Here is an 18,685-nt window from a genome sequence, read left to right on the forward strand (position 1 = left end):
GAATTAGACTATTTATCGGATTTGTTATCACACAAGCAACACGACGGGTGCCACATATGGAGCAGAATCTGCTTACCCTTCCGGAGCACCTAAGATCACTCCTAGTTTTTTGGTGGGGTTCGTGTTGTTTATTCTTTAGTTTTCTATGTTGTGTCATGTGTGCTGTTGTTTGTTTGTCTTTTTCATTTTTAGCCATGGCGTTGTCAGTTTGTTTTAGATTTATGAATTTGACTGTCCCTTTGGTATCTTTCGTCCCTCTTTTGTAGCAACCTTAATTCGCATTTGAGCATTCCTGAATAAGGTAAATCCAGAAAAGCGCTTCGGACACCTTGAAAGTACTTCACGTGTTGTTTTCAATTATTTACATCACTGAGTCGATACCTCTGCTGGTGCACTATCAGTCCCCGATGGTATCATCAGCTCAGTAGTCAGTACTTCGGTACTGACATTATTTAACAAACTTTTCCGTTTATAAATTTTAAAATTATTAAGAAACTAAGGTTTCAACTCCCTCAGACAAAGTTGACTTTAGAAGATTTGGCTATCAATTTTAGGTATTTTTGTCATATAGCTCTTCAACGATTTCTGCACTTATACATCCTCGGATTTCAAATGTTTGGCTGTGAGCGTTCATAATGGAGGTAAATCCAGAAAAGCGCTTCGGACGCATTGAAATTATTAAACGTGTTGTTTTCAATTTTTTGTTAATGCCCGATGGCAGGCTGCATATTTCTTTTTTTTTTTTGGTCGTAAAGTCTTGCCACAAACAATCTAGAGCATGATATGGCAGTATATGTTTCAGAATCTCTTAAATTGTACAAATCACTGAACTCCAGTACTGCATCTTTCAACACTTTATACACTGACCAATTCCAAATAAGGAAGATGTAGTGTCACACCCAGAGAGAGCATGTACGGTAGGATGAACTTTAAAATGATTTCAGGGAGAAAAGAACACAGCTGGTGAATTGGCAAAAACATTCGATTATCTTTTATAGTACCAATAATTCCTATTTGGACCCCAAATTCACACGTGTTGGTCATCTGCTTAAAAAAATGAATGCAGAGAACATTGACGTTTGTATCAGATGATTTTATAATGATCCTGCCTTTCTTTCCTATTTCTTTCAATCTTTTTGTCTGCATGTAAAGCCTGAAGTATCATGCGGGTGTCTGCCTCTTCCCGATTACCGAACAATTCAGGAAATTTAACGACTTCCTGGTCAGAAATAACTTTAGCAATTTCAGGCTCATCAAAGGAACCTGCCATATAATTAGTATGTCCAGGAAGCACTAACAGAGGATTGCTTTAATGAACTTTAACAGGAAGTCACCAAAACATTTAATAAGAGCCTGCTTGTTTTCTTTAACAGAAAGAAATTTCTTCCAGTTGGGGAATTTCTTCCTTCAATTACTAGTACTTGAAACACCTTTGCATGAGCAGTGACTTTCGTACGACGCTCTATTTCTGCTGACTTAATGGAATATTTTACATCATATCGATCAGAAACATCGGCTACTGTGTGTGATTTTGTAAAACAACTTGATAGATAATTGCAATAGACAAGAGCGAGATCTCCAATGGTTTTATGTTTCTTTGCATCCATGGACTGAACTATAGCCATACCGTCTCTAATATAAGTTATCAACGAAGGCTCAAAATCTGGCAAAGAAAGAACCAGCGAGACTTCAATTTCAAACTGTTTTACTAGATCTGATTTACAAGATTTTCTTATTGTTTCATTTTCATGGAACAAAGAAACCGGGGTAGGCCCAAGTGGAAGTGAGAGAATACTGTCAATAGTATAATCATCTCTGTTATTAGCCAAAATCAGAGCACGACTTAAAACATTTTCTGGATTGATATGGCCGGATATGATTTCGCCAAGATTTACCCTTACATGTTATGTTAGCGTTCATATGTTCAAATGTTTTCAATTTGGACTTGGTAATAGGGCTATAGAAGCATCCGGAATGGTTTACAGAAACGCTCTCTTAACAAATTTTGCACATACTTTCTCCTTCTTCATTTACTGCAGAAAGCTAAGAATCTTGAACTTCTCGAGTAGCATGCATCAAATTGAGATTGGAAATGGGGAATGTGCCAAAGAGACAACAACCCGACCATAGAAAAAAACAACAGCAGAAGGCCACCAACAGGTCTTCAATGTAGCGAGAAATTCCCGCACCCGGAGGCGTCCTTCAGCTGGCCCCTAAACAAATATATACTAGTTCAGTGATAATGAACGCCATACTAATTTCCAAATTGTACACAAGAAACTAAAATTAAAATAATACAAGACTAACATTTCTCAACCCTCCCCCTATACCTCTATCCAATGTAGAAAAGTAAACGCATAACAATACGCACATTAAAATTCAGTTATAGAGAAGTGCGAGTCTGATGTCAGAAGATGTAACCAAAGAAAATAAACAAAATGACAATAATACATAAATAACAACAGACTACTAGCAGTCAACTGACATGCCAGCTCCAGACGTCAATTAAACTGACTGAAAGATTATGATTTCATCATATGAACATCAGGCACAATCCTTCCCGTTAGGGGTTTAGTATCATACCATCATAACGTATATGAGAAGAACATAACCCGTGTCATGCCAACAACAACTGGTTTTTGAATAAATGTGTTTAGTTCCGATGCAAAGACCCTATAAGTGAATCAATATTAACGCCAAAATATGCTATATTTAATGACCTGACAACAGTATCGTAACTATATCCCTTCTTAATAAGTCTTTTCAAAGGTTTTGTTAGTTTTTTAGGTGAATACTGACACCTTTGTGCTTTATAAAGAATATTTCCATAAAAAAATTGGATGTGGAATACCTGAACGTATGAGAAGTCTGCATGTTGAGCTATATTTAGGAATGATGTCCTTATACCGATGATAAAATTTAGTAAATGTTTTGACTAGTTTGTGACAAGGGAACGTCACCATCTAAAAATGGATAATTAACGATAGGAAATGAAAAATTATCTCTTTTATCATAAATTTTAGTATTCAGCTTTCCGTTAGTGATATAGATATCAAGATCGAGGAAAGAACAGTGGTCATTGTTAGTATTAGCTTTATTTAAAGTAAGTTCAACAGGATAAATTTCTTTAATATACATACTGAAGTCGTCATTATTGAGAGCCAAAATATCATCCAAATATCTAAAAGTATTATTAAATTTGTTTACTAACGGGAAGGATTGTGCCTGATGTTCATATGATGAAATTATAATCTTTCAGTCAGTTTAATTGAAGTCTGGAGCTGGCATGTCAGTTAACTGCTAGTAGTCTGTTGTTATTTATGTATTATTGTCATTTTGTTTATTTTCTTTGGTTACATCTTCTGACATCAGACTCGGACTTCTCTTGAACTGAATTTTAATGTGCGTATTGTTATGCGTTTACTTTTCTACATTGGTTAGAGGTATAGGGGGAGGGTTGAGATCTCACAAACATGTTTAACCCCGCCGCATTTTTGCGCCTGTCCCAAGTCAGGAGCCTCTGGCCTTTGTTAGTCTTGTATTATTTTAATTTTAGTTTCTTGTGTACAATTTGGAAATTAGTATGGCGTTCATTATCACTGGACTAGTATATATTTGTTTAGGGGCCAGCTGAAGGACGCCTCCAGGTGCGGGAATTTCTCGCTACATTGAAGACCTGTTGGTGACCTTCTGCTGTTGTTTTTTATTTGGTCGGGTTGTTGTCTCTTTGACACATTCCCCATTTCCATTCTCAATTTTATTATCAGATGTTGTTTCGATGGGTCTTTGCTTATTTTTGTCATAAATTGTAACTCATAGCAATATAAAAACAGGTCCGCAATAAGTGGTGCACAGTTAGTTCCCATTGGAATTCCGATAATCTGACGATATACGGAATCCCCAAAGCGAACAAAAATGTTATCTAGTAAAAATTCAATGGCATATATAGTATCAAAGCATGTCCAATTGACATAGTTTGTTTGTTTATTGCAACTAAAAAATGACCTAAAAGAGTTTGAACATATATATTCACATTCTGATTTTTTTAAATGCCCATTTAATTAGGTGTGTGTATTTTTTCTTAATGAGAATGTGAGGCAATGTGGTATACAGGGTAGAAAAATCAAAACTTTGAACAGATTCAAAATCACCAATATAAGCATGCAATTTATCAAGTACTTCCAACGAGTTCTTGACACTCCAGAAGTAATTAATTCCACTATTTTCGAAGGCCTTATTTGAACAATTTATTATCAGGTTTTTAATTGTACCAAGTGTGCTGGTAAGAAGAATAGACAATTTAGTAGTGTAACAATGGCTTGAAGACAACGAAATAAATCTATATTTGTAAGGTGTTTTGTGTAGCTTTGTGTAGTTTTGTGCATGCATGTAGAGATATTAAAGAAACAAGGAGGGTGGGCATCTATATCAAAGGGATCATTCATGGTTTGGTTCAAATGGGTAACTATTGCTTGTACTTGTTCTTCGTCTCGCTTCAAAGCTGTTTGTTTGATTTCCTCATGCGAATTGTCACTTTTGCATGTAATGTAACGAATGATTGGCTCATAGTCAGAATAATGTATCTGGCTAAGGTGACATGCCTTTCTAAGGTCTGAACGACGACATTAAAATCAGATTCAGCGTGTTGGTCAATTATAGGGTAGGGTTAATATTCCTATTACATTAACATGTTAATATTCCTATAACATTAACATGTTCTCGTCCAGAATATCCATATTATCTTGCCGCTTAACATTAAGCATGAATAGTTATTAGAGGTTAGCAATTCATTCTTCAGTATATCTTTTTTAAACATTTAACTTTGTCAAAAAAGTGGTATGATTGCCTATAAATAAACTCATCATAGATACCAGGATTGAAATTTTATATTTACGCCAGACGTGTGTTTCCGACCTACAAAAGACTCAGCAGTGACGCTCAAATAGCCAACTCTCCATAATGGTATAGAAGTTAACAAATTTATGTGACCGTACAGCCTGCCATGTACAAACTTAATAGCTCATATTAAGTTGTAAAAGGCCCAGAAATGACAAATGATGAACAATCTGAACGAAAAAATTAATGACATGATTTATCTACAAAAAAAAGAGAAAATTAATGGCATGATCTATTTACAAAACAATAATCGAAAAACAATTATTACATACATCAAGAAACAACAACCACTGACAGACACTTACAAAATGTAGCGGCTTCAAACTTTTTTGCTAGCACCATACCCTCGCCATTCCATAGAATAGTGTTGAAATCGTATACCATAAGAAAAATTTAAATCATCGGATCGATACAAATCATAACAAATCATAACAAAACACAAAAAGAAACAATTTACAAATCTGAGAGTATTCACAATTAATTAAAATTCAAATCCAATAATAACTAAAACAAAAGCATGTGTCAAAAACTGAAATATCAAAAAATACACCCACACATCAAATATATTTATTATAAAAACGGCATTGACAGTCAGACAAAAACATGATCTAGTGCAATGCAAAAAAAGAGGTTACCTTGATCTTATCTATATGTATGGGCATGGTAAAGAATATCATCGTAAACATTAGAATATGTTATCTTGTTTGTTATACTTTATCTAATGCATGTTGAATTGTTTTAAATGTGTTTCATTTAATACTTCTAGATATTAACAAAAATTGTTTGATGTTTTTGGAACAGAAATCATATAACCAGTACTTTAGTTGTTCTATATAAGATGAGAGCACTTACGATATACCCTATGTAGCATCGTATGCTGTTTTATAATACCTCTTTTAAAGCTAGGGCATGTTCCCATTATAGTTGTCATTGACGAGGATATGTCCCTTTCATAAAAACAGCTTCTACAGATCTAGAGTTAAGACGAAAATCAACCAATACTGACACTGCATACGTTTTACGGTCACTATCTACGCATGTGTTGACCAATACGTTGTGTCTGTGTCTTAAGTCAAAGCAAATGTGATGCTAAAGTCGTCAACGTATCTGTATTCTCATTCTCAATTGTGACATTTTAACATACTCTCATGCTGAGTGATTAATGGAAAGTAGGAGACGCTTATCCTGTTGAAGTATCTACGTTATAACCATTTTAATGGTTTAAAAGGTTGTTTTAAACAAGGCGAAATTTGAAAGTTTCACCACAACGTCCGATTTTTGGAGGGCGTTGTATATCATTGAGGTGACCGTAAAAGAAACGGATTTTTCAACAAAAAGTCAATAGTGTTCACTGGTTGAAATTTCTTTGGTATGAATATCTGACAAGTAACATTGTCTTCGTTAGAAAAATGAATTGCACATATATAATATCGCCATGCTATAAGCATTAACACTTATACTTTCCAAGATTTTGCCTAGTCAATATCAATAATGTGGTCATTTTTATAAATTTCCCGTTTACAAAAGTTTGATTTTTTTGAAAAACTAAGGATTTTCTTATCCCAGGCATAGATTATCTTAGCCGTATTTGGCACAACCTTTTGGAATTTTGGATCCTCAAATACTCTTCAACTTTGTATTAATTTGGCTTTATACATATTTTGATATGAGCGTCACTGATGAGTCTTATGTAGACGAAACGCGCGTGTGGCGTACTAAATTATAATCCTGGTACCTTTGATAACTAATTACCCTATAAAATTCATCATAAATACCAGATTGAAAATTTCGCACGCTAGATGCGCGTTTTGTCTACAAAAATAACACAATCCGAGAAAAAATCAAAACGGAAAGTTCCTAATCAAATAACAAAAGCAAAAGCCCCAAAACATCAAACGAATGAAAAGCAAATGACTCACCAGTGAACTAAGAATCAAAAAAGTCAAAATAGAAAAAGTTGAAGAGTTTCGACGGCCTAAAATTCAGAAGATATTTGCCAAGTATAGCTACGGTAGTCTATTTAAAACGCGACTTTTGGTCAAGGGTGATAAATACAATGAAGACCGCTTACTCTTTTTTATATATACATAAACGAAGATTTACATAGTGCTATTCGATTTACACATTAATGTACATAAAAGTGCAGTTTATTTATATCTTTAAATTCATTTTGACATTTCTATAAGTAAATTACCACTGAAGCAGTCATCTGTTAAATGCGATGAGTGTAAAAGTATTACTAAATCACCTTAATTTTATTTGAATGTTTCTTTAGCAACAGAGATTAATAAAGTTTACTTGATTTGCGTTATACGGATGTACCAATAGCTACAGGATATATTATTTATTTAACCTTTTGTGAGCTAAGATATGCCAGTTGGACATACGGACAGTGTTGATGGAACAACAACAACAAAAGTCAAAGATAAGAAAACAAAACAATCGGTAACATTTTTTTAATTTTACGTGTTAATTTTAGCATGTTTTAGTATTTAGGAATATATCTAAAAAGTTTCATTGTTTTACAAGTTTAACACGACGTGCTTGTTGTTTATCTGGCCAAGAACTAATAGCAATGTATTTTTGCAAAAATATTTTCTGGTATTCCTATAAAATATCTCAGTTGATAGTTATCAAAGGTACCAGGATTATAATTAAGTACGCCAGACGCGCGTTTCGTCTACATAAAACGCATCAGTGACGCTCTTACCAACAAAGTTATAAAGCCAAACAAGTATAACATTGAAGAGCATTGAGGACCAAAAATTCCAAAAAGTTGAACGTTAGAGCTTTTTCGATTGAGGGCTGATGTGTCATGTTATAGAACAGCACTACAGATTTGATACGTAATTAGGTCTTTCCACCTTTCCGTGGAAAGACCTATTGGATTTCTTCTGATTATTAGGTCTTTCCACCTTTCCGTGGAAAGACCTATTGAATTTGTTCTGATTATTATTTTTTTTTTTTTTTTTTTTTTTCTTCCCCCTAATTTTTTTCTTGCGTAGTATTGTTGTTTCATAAGATGTCGCTTAGATATTTGGAATATGATTTCGTATAGTTTATACGCTTTAAAAATTTACAACGACATAACAAAATACTTTACGTTGTAAGAGTTATCTCCCCAAACACTGTTTTTCTTGTGGCCACTACTCCTTCGCAGCCGTAAAAGATTACGACAAATTTATTTTACCAAATTGCTCGTTACATCTTCAGGATTAGGCAATTCATTTGGACCGAAGCTTTCCAGAGACTCCATATGAGAGTTATTTCCCCTTATATAAATGATATAAGTAATATGCATTTCTAACTGGTAAACCATAAGTGATAGAGACCTAGGGTCTTCAGATTTGAGGTCCTTGGTCCAAAAAAATGAAAATGAGGTCAAGGTCAAAGGTCAAAGTCATGTCCTAAATTTTGATTTTTGCTTATTTTCACTAATTTTCTAATACCGTATGACATATCGACAAATAATTTTTCATAAATTGTTAGTTGCGACATGTCCTAACTTGTATATTTTGGTTGAAAAGGTGCACAGAAAATAAATGGGAGTTTTTGCCCATCTTACATTTAGAATTACGCGTAAAGTGATATTACTCTTTAACCAAACATATTAAAGACCTAGGGTCTTTTGAATTAAGGTCCTTGGTTTGTGACCTTGAAATTGAGGTCAAGGTCATAGGTTAATAGGACGTTCTAGATTTTGAACTTTGCTTTAAATTGATGTTAATACATCATAAAGCCATAGGAACTAACATTTTAAACTGATTTTCATATTTCAATATCAAAATACATCTTTACTAGTGGAAAGACCTTCAATTGTTCTCTGAACAATTGGTTTTTAATTATTATTATTATTTTTTTTTTTATTCTTCCGCCTAATTCTTTTCTTGCGTAGTATTGATGTTTCAAAAGATGTCGCTTAGATATTTGGAATATGATATCGTAAAGCGTATGCACTTTTAAAACTAACCATTGCGTAACCAAATACTTTACGTTGTAAGAGTTATCTCCCCAAACACTGTTTTTCTTGTGGCCACTACTCCTTCGCAACCATAAAAGATTACGACAAATTTATTTTACCAAATTGCTCGTTACATGCTCAGGATGTTCTGTTTTATTTTGACCGAAGCCGTATAGAGACTCCATATGAGAGTTAGTTCCCCTTTTGTATTTGAAATTTTGAAATGTATTTTAAACTGGAAAACCATAAGTGATAGAGACCTAGGGTCTTTTGTTTTGAGATCATTGGTCCAAAAAAATGAAAATTAGGTAAAGGTCAAAGGTCAAGGTCATATTCTAAATTTTGATTTTGGCCTATTTTCACTAATTTTCATTAACCTTATAAGATACCGACAAATTATTTTTACTATATTGTTAGTTGCGACATGTCGTTACTTATATATTTTGGTTAAAAGGGTGTGTAGACATAAAATGGGAGTTTTTGCCCCTCCTATATTAAGAATTAAACGTAAAGTGATATAACTCATTAACTATCTATAATACTAAAATTACGAGGTCCAATTTGTCAGCCGTCATCACGTAAAAACGACGAATCAAAGAATTCAACTTTATATACAACTAATATAGTACAAAGGTGTAGATTAAAAATTACACCACTCCAGGCTCTTTTGTTTTCCACGTAATTAATATTACCAATAATTAGGAAGTTCCGGGTCGAGTCCGATACCGATACCAATAGTATAATCACCTGTTACCTATTACCTTATCTGTACGTTCCGCATCTGACAGGCGCACCACCAAACGGTGTATTCAGGATTAATATGCTATATACACGGGTCATAATCACAGGGTTGACACTACTAAACTGTCAAATTGTTACCTATAGTAGTATTTTAATCCGTAAGACTTTCTAAGATTACAATACGAATACTAAAAATTTCAATTTTTAGCGGGCATGACGTAAAACAGCGAATCAAATAATTCAACGTTATTTATAACTAATATAGGACAATGCTGTTGATAAAAAAATACTCCATTCCAGGACCTTTTGTTTTCCAAATAATTAATATTACAAATAATTGTTAAGTTCCAGTTCGACGGGTTCAAACAAAAAGATTTGAAAGCAGAGAAAATTGTGTATCTTATAATCGGCATGACTTTATCAGATGACAGTACTAATACTAAGAGAAGGCTTGCGCATAGTTATATACTTTAATTCAGTCACGGACCCGCGATATCACGGGTGTGTTCTAGTACATATTACAGACCTAGGGTCTTTTTATTTGGGGTCCCTGGTTTATGACCTTGAAATAGAGGTCAAGGTCATCAGTAAATTTGACGTTCTAGATTTTGACCTTTGCTCAAAATTCATATGTATACATCATTAAGCCATAGGAACTGACATTTTCAACTGAATTTTAATATTTTCATATCAAAATAGATCCTTATTGGTGGAAAGACCATCAATTGTTCTCTGAACAATTGGTTTTTAATTTTCTTTGTATTCCGAAAAGAATTGCATAATACAATTTAACAACATAAATATAATCTATCAAATATACAAAATAATAGCATAGAGTAATAGATAACACTAGAATGGGTTGTATGCTCTTTAAAAAGCAACCAAACCAGAAGGAATTAGATTTTATATGAAGATATTCGAAAAAGTTCTGATATAAGACAAATGAAACAATGCTAGCATCTTCATCAGCTTTTTAATCAAATTAGTTTGTCAACACTTCCTAACGTGTGACATATTAGCAATCGACTGACCTTGACTACTTTATGATTAGTCGATGAGAATCATACAATTATAAAACATAAGATATAAACACCTTTGAACAATTATATTTAACATTATCAGAAATATTTGTTATCTATTATTTCTCTCCAGCAACAACAGTACACATGGCATTTGAGAGCACAATGATTATAAAACCCCAAAAAAATTATAAGATCATGTAGACGACTTTTAAAAAAATAAGGAGAAACAAATAATTGCTTTTTGATATCTTTGCATAATCTGATCAAACGGGTGAGAATATATTCTAGTTTATCTGGAAGGTTTTAGATTCTTCATAAAAACACATCACTGGAAGAGTTGACCTGTTCACAATAACTTCGAACGCCTCATTTAATATAGTAAAAATTGTCAAAATCATTGTAGGGAAAATTTAGTAGTGCATCTTATAGACCACGCTTTTTAACGTTTGTGATGTGGTTTTTGTATAGTTTTGGCAAAGGTGCAGGTTTTCCTCACTTTGAAAAGTATCAAAAAAGTTAAAAACAAAAAAAATGAACTATATATAGATATCACAATAGTTTTTTAATTATATATAGTTTCTTTAAACCTGTAAACCTGTTTCACTAGACATATATTTTGTTTTTCTTTTAGGATAAGAAATACTACGATGTAAAGAAAACTGTAGCTGAATGCTTGCTAGACTTGGCCATCCTGATAGTTAACATATTCATGTTGAAAGCCGTGGTCGATACCGGACCTAAAAATGAATATTTCGAAACACTAGTTGTTCTTATTTCAGTTTCAGTTTTCTGTCAGATTTGTGTTGGATTGCTTCTGTTAGTCATTGGAATTGGAGAAAGTAGAGATAGCGGTAATAAAGTATGGCTACATCGATTCAATACTGTCAATGTTGCGTTTATTATGCTGATTGCCATTTTGAATATTGTCATCGGTACTATAGGAATTGAACTCAATTCTGGTGATGATTCGAAATACAATCGGACTTTAGGCAATTAATATTCTATAGTGAAATACCTGCTTGAACTTCCAAAAACATTTTGCTGTATTTTATCATATGTAGAAGTCATAAAAACTATGAATAAACTTTTGAAATAAACCAATGTTTCAGTTTAAAATATTTTTAAACGAAAAAGTGTCTGCTGTTTCTAAAAGCAGTGATGACATTTATTAATTTTATACTGAGACCGTTGACCTCTTATATTGATTGCCAATCAGACACAAATCCACCAGAGTTTAAATGAAGTAAATGTTAGCAATTACAGGCAACCGTTTGGCCTTCAACGATGAAAAATCTCATACCGTGTATTCGTTTATAAAAGGTATTACAAATGTAGATGTAGAACAATTCAAACTAGAAAACTAATTGCCTATCATATAACAAAACAATATACCAAAAAGACACATGACAGACAAGAACCAAACACAGCCACTGAATAACAGTTTTTTGACTTCTTTGCAATTGTTCCCTAACCTGGGGCAGTAGTATAACATTACAACTTAAGACCAAACTGTAAAATACAATCCTTTAGCTCAAAGGATCGGTACGAAAAAGAAGTAAAACAAAAATACTGAACTCCAAAGAATATTTAAAGGGAGAGGTCAATAACAAGTGACAGAATCTTACGTTACCAGCCATTCATGTTTCTGCCTTTGCACATTCGGAGGGTTCTTCCTGTTTTATTGCCAGCTAAACCCCCACTTGTATGACATTTTATAATACCGTTATATTATAAACAGGTATAACATGTTAATGTGACTATAATTGGGACCAAGCAGCCAAACTTTTGTAAACATGTATCACAGACATGCAACACAGCGGTGTAAATATTTTAAAAAAAAACATTCCAATAAATATAACAAAGACATAGACTGTCATTTAACAATCTCTAGCTGTGTGACGATAACAAGAAAACATAGCTAGAAATATGTGTACTATATAACACACCAACGTCTTACTTTAAAAAAACGATAATATGACCATGAATACAGATCACGAGGGCAAAAATAAATTTAAAACAGTAACAGTACAAACGATCTAAATGATAAATTCTACCAATGTAAAACAAAGTTATGATTCTGAACATTTTAAGTTAACCTGTAAGTTAAAAATTGTTATATTCATTTCATATATAAACTGAAAACTTTTCGTATACAATCATGTTTATACGTTCTGTTAGGAGCTACAATTAATGATTAAAATCAGCAAAGACCAATCGAAACAACATCAGCTACAAAGATTTAATAACTCTTTACTATATATTGGCTCTAAAAAAAGACGACTTAAGTTTATATGTTAAAGAGATTTATCCTGCTGATGTGACTTTAAATCAAGCTAGTACTAACAATACACATTACCTATTACTGGATCTTGATTTCTATAGCTTTAACGGGAAGCTTAATACCAAAATTTATGACGGATTTGTCACCATCTTATGGTGTTTATATATCTTAATTTGTTCGATTTGCTTGTATCAACGTATTTGACATTTGGTTTGATGTTAACGAAATAAATTTCTGTATAACTCAACAAATATTACACCAAGGTTTTCAAAATCACGAATGACTCGAAATTTTATCCTCGATAAAATGACATCATTTGTAAATATAAAGCAATGTTCAGACATCTGGAAAGTTCATGTATTTCACCTCCAATCTTTTATGGTAAACTTCTATTCAAAGCAAACATATGTCGCGGCGTTTTCCTCAAAAACTCACCAAACCTTAGACTTATTTAGAAGGAATATAGTTACAATACTGTTGTCAGGTCATTATGGAAGTCATATTTTGGAATGAATATTGATTCCCTCATAGGGTCTTTGTATTGTATATTGAAAATATATTTAGTGGTTTCTTGTGTTTCAAATGTACGTCAGTCCATAATTTACGTTTTGCCATTTAAATAATTACAACCATATATTTAAACATACGAAAGAATATGCTTTGAAGCGCCTCGTGGACTTTGGTCATATATAAGCACGTGCTCCCGCTAAATTTTCATTCCACGAGTATTTTTCAACAAGATTGCACAACCCACCATCTCTCCCTTTAACAAACAAAATTGCTGCTGTTTTTAGTTTATTTTTCAGATTACATGGTGAACAGGTCCAAATGTTTTGACTGTTCCTACTAGGTTGTCTTGTATCATCAAAAGTGTCAGACGTTTCAATATTCATCGGCAGATCCAATGAAACCTGAATATTCAAGGAATTTGCAGGAATAATAAAAATAAAAAGAGTGTCTATCGTCATGGCATTCCGTTCAATATGGAAAGTGCGTGGGATGTCATCATCAACATGATTCAACTGGCAGTGATTTATTCAAATATCGTTCATTAAGCTGTTATGGATATGCCAAGCAGCTAGAAATTGTTATGCATTTACTGTTGGTTTCCCTTCAATGATCAATTGTCATCAAGTTTTAACTTGTTGGCCAGTTTGTTGGTGTTGGTTGTTTGTTGGTTTATATTGTTGAATATTGTTGAATAAATGCCATGACAAATAATCAACCAAATTTCAATTGTTTGTTTGTTGTTTATATTATTATTGCGAAAGAATGAAACAAAACAAATCTGCAGTTGTATATTCATTGCGCACATTGAATATGCAATAAACCATTTATTCTGAAACCAGTTGTTGGGATAATACGGGTTATGTTCTTCTTATATAATTTATGATGGTGTGATACTTAACCACTAATGGAAGGGATTGGACGTGATATTTTCATGTAATGAAGACATCATCTTTCAATCAGTTTAATTGGGGTTTTCGGCTGGCATGTCTGTAACTGCTAGTAGTCCCTGGTTAATGTATGTATCATTGTCAATTATTTGTTTATATAAAGGAATATGTGGTATCATTGCCAAGAAATAACTCTATACAAGAGACCAAATGACAGAAATTAACAGCTATAGATCACCATACGGCCATCCAAATCACAAATGTTAATCAATTCAAACGAGAAATCTAATGGATTTATTAATGTACAAAAACAAATATTTTTTCACATATTCTGACATCGGACTTAGTCTTCTTTTAAACTGTACGTACTCCTGTGTGAGGTAAAAGGGTATTACCCTACATCATTGTTTGCGACTGTCCCAAGTCTAAAGCCTGTGACCTTTGTTAATTATGTATGTTTTTTCTTAATTTTACTTCAGGTATATGTTTTCGGAGTTTAGTATGACGTCCATTTTCACTAAAATAGTACAAATTATTTTACGAAGTCTGCTGATGCCCGTCTCGGGGTGTGGTATTTCTCACTGTGTTGAAGACCCTTTGGTGGCCTTCGGTTGTTTTCTAACTTCTAATCGGGTAGTGGTCTTTTTGACACATTCCCCATTTCTATTCTAAATTTTATGCTAGAAAGGAAAATTTAAACAAAATATGATTATAGATAAACTATCATGCCGTGCTAATTGGTATTCGAAATATTCTAAATTAATGAAAGCAATACGGTGGTTACAGAAGATACCGTTAAATCAAAAGTTACTACTGACTCAAGATATAAAAGGAAATATCGTATAAATTTACATTTTAATCTTTAGCAATTAAAAAAAATATATATACCAAGATTCATATTATTTAATAATACTGAATATTAAAAAGTGTATCTCGATTCCCATTAAAGATAGCCGATTTCAATGATAACTGAATATAACCTTACATCAAAACGTTCATGTATATTTTGATGTATAAGGTAGGAAAATAAATGTCAATCATTTTTATTGAAAGTGTTAAAATCGATACAAATGTCAACGGTTTATTCATTCTGTCTGGTATCCTGGTATAAACTATTTGAAATTGTGAATACACGAAATTGATAATGAGTCATATATATTTGATATTTTGGGTTTATTCACATCGTTTGCTTACAATTTTTTTTAAATGACTTGGATCGTGATTTTAAGCCGATGTAAATAAATCACAACATATTTAGTAACCAAAACAGACTCTACACACACATGAAATAGATCTTTTACGTTTAAAATGTAACGGGTGAGATTTTCAAGTCTATTTTAACTTTTTTTAACATAGAAAAAAGGATGCAGAAAGGAAAATCGAATGAAGTAGTGCCGTCGGATACATCAAAGTCTAAACAGCAAACAATTAAGAAATCGGTGAGTTAACATATTTAAGCACATTCATTGTTTCATATTCATACCCTTAACAGCAAATGTGATATGTGGGATACATCGACAGCTTGAAATTTATATTTTTTTTAAATTGAAAAGGCACTTCTAAGAGAATCGCCAACAACGTCCGATCAAGCTCCTTTAACGGTTCAAGTTATTTCCTCGGTATCTGTTTGTTGCCTTCATTGTATACTCCTAATTAATTTATGAGCCTTTAACATAGGTAAATAATTGTCGACTTGTAACAGAGACGAACGATACCAAAGGGACATTCAAACTCATCAGTCAAAAATCAACTGACAACGCCATAAATAAAAACGAAAAAGACAAACAGGCAAAAAACATTATAACACAACACAGAGACTGAGCAACATAAAAACCAGCAAAAACGAAAGTGGGGGACATCCTCCCCCAAATATGGCACCGGTGGTGTTGCGGACGTACAAACCCGGTGGTGATAAGTTAATTCAGTAGGTTACATTTGGGCAAAGGGGACGGGATTTTACTTGGAACATATCTGTAGTCGTCTGTGAAACAGACATTCCGTAACAGTCAACCGACACATGATGGCATAATATTACGGGGGGAATGAATTTCAACTTAAACACTTTGAACTATTGTATGAAGCCAGCCTAATTTGAATAAAAGAATAATTCGGCACAAGCAGGGGCACAGTTGATTCTCATAGTTTGTTGCAAAATACACGTCACGTCTTTCAAACGTAACAAAGATGTTGTCAATCAGTGAGTCAAGAATGCAGATAATGTCAGTCTCAGAGAATTCGTTTGAATATGATTTGGTTTTTTTTCTCATAGTACGATGCATCTCTCTCTAAAACAGGACATTTGTATCTACGTAGGTCGTTTTTTGTTAAGAAACACAATGGGATCAATTCTTTCAGTTTGTCTTATAGTTGTGAATGAGGACTAGTTGTGTAAAGTGTAGAAAGGTTTAAAACTTTTGCTAGTTGAAAGAGTCTTAGATTGTTTGTACTCTTAAAAGTAAAATAAAAAATATATACTGAACTCAGAGAAAAATTTGAGCTTTGAAATTCGTATGTATCCACGCAGATGCTTGCAGATTGTATAATCAACAAAATGATACTTAATATGATTGTCAATGAGACAAATTTTCCCAGAAGTTCTAATAAAGTGGACGTAAGCTATACTAGGCAATCGTAAGGCCTTTAACAATGCGACAATTCCGGGTCATATAGTCGACTAGTTCCGTAGCAGCTGTCTTAAATTGTTTCACGTACTTATTACTTTACGAAAGTTCAATAGGTTCCTTAACTTGGACAATATCCCGGTTTAATAGGTTCCTTAACCGGGACATTCGAAATAACATCCCAGATCTGCTAATCATTTGCAAGTAAATAGTTCCTTTTGTCAAATCATCCAATTTGTCTGATAAGGCTTTTGGTGGTTTTTCATTCTTCACTTTTAAAAGTTAACGTTATGTTCGACTTTCGATTTTTAAACCTTGCTTAAAAACACAATGCATTTTTCTCTATAACTCATTAGCTCTTTTTAATTTTTCAGGATAAAAGATCCTATGATAAGAAAAAAACATTAGGACAGGGACTATTGGATGTAGCATTGTTAGCTTCAAATGTAGCTATACTAAAAGCAGTGGTCAAGGCAGGACCGTCATACGAGTATTTTGTTCCTATGATTGTGTTTATTGCTCTGTCGTTATTCGTCATAATTGTGGTCGCTATTCTTTTACTGATCATCGGAACTACAGAATATATTAACAATATTAGAAAAAAATCATTGGAAAGACTTGTAATTGCAAGCATTATTTTCATTCTGTTTGTATTGATATTTAATACTTTTATCGGTGCCCTCGGTTTAAAGGCGGACGACGAAGACGACTAAATATAACGCACAATAAATATTCATTAAACTTTATAAAAACAGTTTTACAATGTGATAACAACAGTTCTATTGTTTTTACTTTTTTACTTTTATACTCTGTTTATATTTAATCGTTGCATGTTTGATGGTTGCTTCAGATTTTGTGTGTAAAGCCGTTGACGCATTGTGGCTTTACTGTAGTACAGGTAGTTACTATAGTATAACCTTATTTTATGGTTCATGGCATTGCAGTTGAAGGTTCATCTGAAATCGTAATGGTTGATGAGAATGAGATGCAGTAGTTTACTGATGTTCCAATCTCATAAATCGATAACAAAGAGACAACTCACGGTAACATCAGAATGGAAAACAACTGTCCTATTCCTGACTTATACAGGCAATTTCTCATTTACCCTGGTTAAATAGCTAACTAAACCTCTCACTTGTATGACAGTCGCTTCAAAATCCATTATATTGACAACAATGCATGAGCAAATGCAAACAGACATAATACAAAAACTGCAGGAATCGAGCGAGACTGAGTGCCGCGATACGGCAAGTGTCTCTTAATATGCATGCATATGCCATACGAATCCACACTCATTCATAAACTACGCATTCGAACACAATGGTTCTGAGTGTATCTCAAGTGTTAATATTGTTAAGGGACTTACCTTTTAAAAATGGTAAATCACAAAAACTTCAAAATTTAACTAGGAATTTTGACATTGATTTAAAATCTCACAACTGTTCTAAATCAAATTAACTTATTAATAAGATCAATCCCAAAAAATATAAAGAAGATAAAACTTTTAAATTGTAAATCTCAACCATCGAAATAAAACTTCACTGAATTATACTATCAATGGCAATGTGTTCTTTCAGACGATTTGGTATAGGTATGCTTTGATTGTCATCCGGAAAACAAAGAAAACTCAGTTTTAAGGATGCTCATGGTATGGTTATTTTTATTGTGAATTAAATGCGAAACCTGACAAAATCTTATGACCCATATAAACATTGTGTTACAAATCGATACACTTAGTTAATCAGAACTATAGTATACATATGCAT

General features: G+C 33.0%; 2 long non-coding RNA genes across 2 annotated transcripts; both read left to right on the top strand.

Moving 5' to 3' along the window:
- The first annotated feature begins 7,113 nt into the window (after window positions 1-7,113).
- Window positions 7,114-11,721, top strand: LOC139514995 (uncharacterized). The gene is made up of 2 exons (XR_011662791.1): window positions 7,114-7,341; window positions 11,252-11,721. It is a non-coding gene; the product is annotated as an uncharacterized lncRNA (long non-coding RNA).
- A 3,840-nt stretch (window positions 11,722-15,561) lies between these two features.
- LOC139517835 (uncharacterized) lies at window positions 15,562-18,643 on the top strand. Its single transcript, XR_011663214.1, has 2 exons — window positions 15,562-15,737; window positions 17,294-18,643. It is a non-coding gene; the product is annotated as an uncharacterized lncRNA (long non-coding RNA).
- Window positions 18,644-18,685: the final 42 nt, after the last annotated feature.

Source organism: Mytilus edulis, chromosome 3 (genome assembly GCF_963676685.1).
Source record: "Mytilus edulis chromosome 3, xbMytEdul2.2, whole genome shotgun sequence".
NCBI lineage: Eukaryota > Metazoa > Mollusca > Bivalvia > Mytilida > Mytilidae > Mytilus > Mytilus edulis.